This window comes from Pterocles gutturalis, unplaced genomic scaffold (assembly GCF_000699245.1).
Source record: "Pterocles gutturalis isolate BGI_N339 unplaced genomic scaffold, ASM69924v1 scaffold28602, whole genome shotgun sequence".
Lineage (NCBI taxonomy): Eukaryota > Metazoa > Chordata > Aves > Pterocliformes > Pteroclidae > Pterocles > Pterocles gutturalis.
Genome location: NW_010108687.1, coordinates 2,359 through 2,921, shown reverse-complemented (window position 1 = coordinate 2,921; position 563 = coordinate 2,359).

The window sequence follows — 563 nt, the reverse complement described above, 5'->3', positions numbered from 1 at the left end:
GGGTCTGGCGGTGAGGAGAGCAGCTGGGAGCTCTGCAGAGGTGTGTGTGGGCACGGCTCTGCTGGGAGCATCCCATTGGGCTCTGCTGGGAGTGCAGGTAGCCGGGGCTGGGAGGGATGGAGCTGGACCTCTGCACGGATGTGGTGCAGGACCTGACTCTGCCCCTGCTTTCATTCCTCACCTTGTCCCTCCCCAGGCTCCTGCCAGGGAAGAAGAGTCCCCTGAGACCTGGCCCTGCCTGGTCAGGGCTGGCACAGGTCCTTTCCCCAGTGCATGTGCTAAACACCCCCCCCCCCTCCCCCACCATGACAGTAATTGGGCTAAATGATAGCTGGGTGATAAATGCTGCAAAGGGCCATGACCTGTGGGCTCCCGGAGGGGACATGCCTGGCAGTGCCATGGGAGAGACCCGTCAGCCAAGTCCACTGAGTATTCCATTAGGATGCTCCTGGGATGGAGCCCAGGTCCCCCCATGATGTCCCATGTCCCCTCCAGGTCATGTCCCTCCTGCCTGGGGTGTTGGAGCCGCTGCTGACCGTCCCCTCTGTCCTTGCTGTCTCTGC